This window comes from Phascolarctos cinereus, unplaced genomic scaffold, assembly GCF_003287225.1.
Source record: "Phascolarctos cinereus isolate Bilbo 61053 unplaced genomic scaffold, phaCin_HiC Scaffold_7;HRSCAF=346, whole genome shotgun sequence".
NCBI classification, from domain to species: domain Eukaryota; kingdom Metazoa; phylum Chordata; class Mammalia; order Diprotodontia; family Phascolarctidae; genus Phascolarctos; species Phascolarctos cinereus.
In genome coordinates this window covers 157,760,121-157,762,643 of record NW_027556180.1, presented here as the reverse complement: position 1 = coordinate 157,762,643, position 2,523 = coordinate 157,760,121, and the positions used below count along the sequence as shown (strand labels likewise).

Sequence of the window (2,523 nt, the reverse complement as noted above, 5' to 3'; positions counted from 1 at the left end):
TTTGTGTACAATGAATGAACATTGCACACAATAGCAGCCATGTTCTGCGATGACTAATATTGATAAACTTAACCCTTCCCATCAACCCTTCCCATCTCCAAAGGCCTCATGATGGAAAATGCTATCCACATCCAAAGAAAGAACTGTGGAATTAGAATGCATATCAAAGCATAGTATTTGCTATTTTTTTCTCTTCTGTTGAGTTTTGTTTCCTCCTTCTGGTAGTTGCTCCTACTGGTTTTAAATTTCACTAACAACATCACTAATTTGAAAATATGTTTAATAGGAATGTATATGGATAGCCTATATCAGATTTTGCACCATCTTGGAGAAGGTAGTGGGGAGGAAGGGGGAGAAAAATGTTAAACTCAAAAGCATATGGAAGTGATTGTTGATAAATCAAAATAAAAAAGAAATATAGCAAATTGTAAAATAATGAATTATTAATATATCAATATATGTAAAATTAATATAAACAAACAAAATAAATTAATTAGGTCAAAATAAATATATATCATTTTTTCTCACTGAAAAAAATTATCTGGAAACTAAATAATCTAATCTTAAATGATGACTGGGCCAAAGATCAAATCATAGAAACAATCAACATCATTAAAGAGAAGGACAAACATTTTCTCCTTCTATTCTTCATCTCCTATTCTTTCTCCATCCCATCCCCTCCTCTCTGCTCCTTCTTTGTCCCTTCCTAGTCAAGGACCCTGCCTTCAGCCTCTGCCCATAGCCCTAGTCTTTCACTCCATTTGTGATCAGGCAGGAAGAGAATGTTCTTCCTGACACTCCAGAGCCACAGTAGCCATCACAGCCATCAAAGCTGCCAGGTCTGGCTTATCTTAGCTGGGGAGGACACCAGGAGCCAGCTATGCCACTGGCAGTAGATCTGAAGAGGGAAAAGTTGAAAGCACAATCAAGAGATAGTTTTCTAGATTGATTCAACTTTAAAGGCATTGACATGGCTGACACAGAGATGCCGTTTTAGTGCACCAACTTTGGGATCAGCTCGATGATCTGTCTGTCATGGATGACCACTCTCACTCCTTTGATATCAAACCCTTCACCATTGTTGACTTCCCCAGCATTTCTATCCCACATTATGAAGACATTCCATTCAAAAGGGCTGACCCATTGGTTCTTCATTACAAGTATGACCTAAAACTCCAAGAGTGTCCAAGTGCTATCAAAGTGTAACCTCCATCCCTTCCTTATTATTCTGAAAAACAAACAAACAAACCTCAGCTCTACAATAAGCCTCATGAAGAGTCCTCTAATATCACTATGACCATCAAATGCTGAGTCTATGGTTATAACACTTCAGGTTTCCACTATGGAGTATACACTTGTGAAGGCTACAAGGGTTTCTTCAGGAGTAAAATCTACTTGAAACTTATTTATGATCAGTGTGATCTGAACTGTCAGATACACACAAAAATTAGAAATAAATGTCAGTATTGTAGGTTTCAGAAGTGCTTTGCAGTAGGGATGTCCCATAATGTAATCAGGTTTAGGCAGATGGCACAGTCTGAGAAGGAGAAGCTGTTGACAGAGATCTCCATTGATATCAACCAGCTAAACCCAGAGTATGCTGATCTCCAGCCCCTGGCAAAACATTTGTATGACTCATACACACATTCCCTCCCTCTGACCAAAGCCAAGGAGATGGGGATCTTAACAGGAAAGATGACAGACAAATAACCAATTGTTACTTATGACATGAACTCTCTAATGATGGGAGAAGACAATATCAAGTTTAACTATATCACATCTCCACAGGAGCAAAGCACCAGCGGTGTAAGTGCTGCTCCATGGAGGCAGTCCAGGAGATCATTGAGAATGCCAAAAGCATTCCAGGTTTTATCAACCTTGATTTGAATGACCAAGTGACAACCTTGAACTATGGTGACAATGAGAATATCTACACCATGCTGGCCTCCTTGATGAATAAAGACAAGGTTCTTATATCTGAGGGCCAAGAATTCATGATGAGGGAGTTTCTGGGGAGCCTGAGAAAACCTTTTGGTGACTTTATAGAGCCCAAGTTTCAGCTTGCTGGAAAGTTCAATGCACTGGAATTAGATGATAGCAAACAAGCAATAGTTACAGTTGTCATCATCCTTAATGGAGACTACCCTGGTTTGCTGAATGTAGAGCCCAATGAGGTCATCTAGTATAACTTGCTTGAGGCGTTGGAGCTCCAGCTCAATCTGTGCCACCCTGAATCCTCCCAGCTGTTTGCTGAATCACTTCAGAAAATGACAGATCTCAGCCTGATTGTAACAGAGCATATCATCAAGGAAAGAGCTGGATATGGGCCTTCACATACTCCTATGAGAGATCGAGAAGGACTAGTATTAGCACAGGACACTAACCCACTGACAGCATGTTCCTTCCAATTGCAGCATTTATGTGAGTGAAAATATGACATAATAAGAAATTATTGTGAAAAAAAATTAAAAGGGAAGAGCTTTAGAATAAGAAGATCTATTTCATGCATTTTGGTTTTCAAAT

General features: G+C 39.2%; 1 pseudogene; it reads left to right on the top strand.

Annotated features, from left to right (window-relative positions):
• The first annotated feature begins 970 nt into the window (after window positions 1-970).
• Window positions 971-1,710, top strand: LOC110198221 (peroxisome proliferator-activated receptor gamma pseudogene; annotated as a pseudogene).
• Window positions 1,711-2,523: the final 813 nt, after the last annotated feature.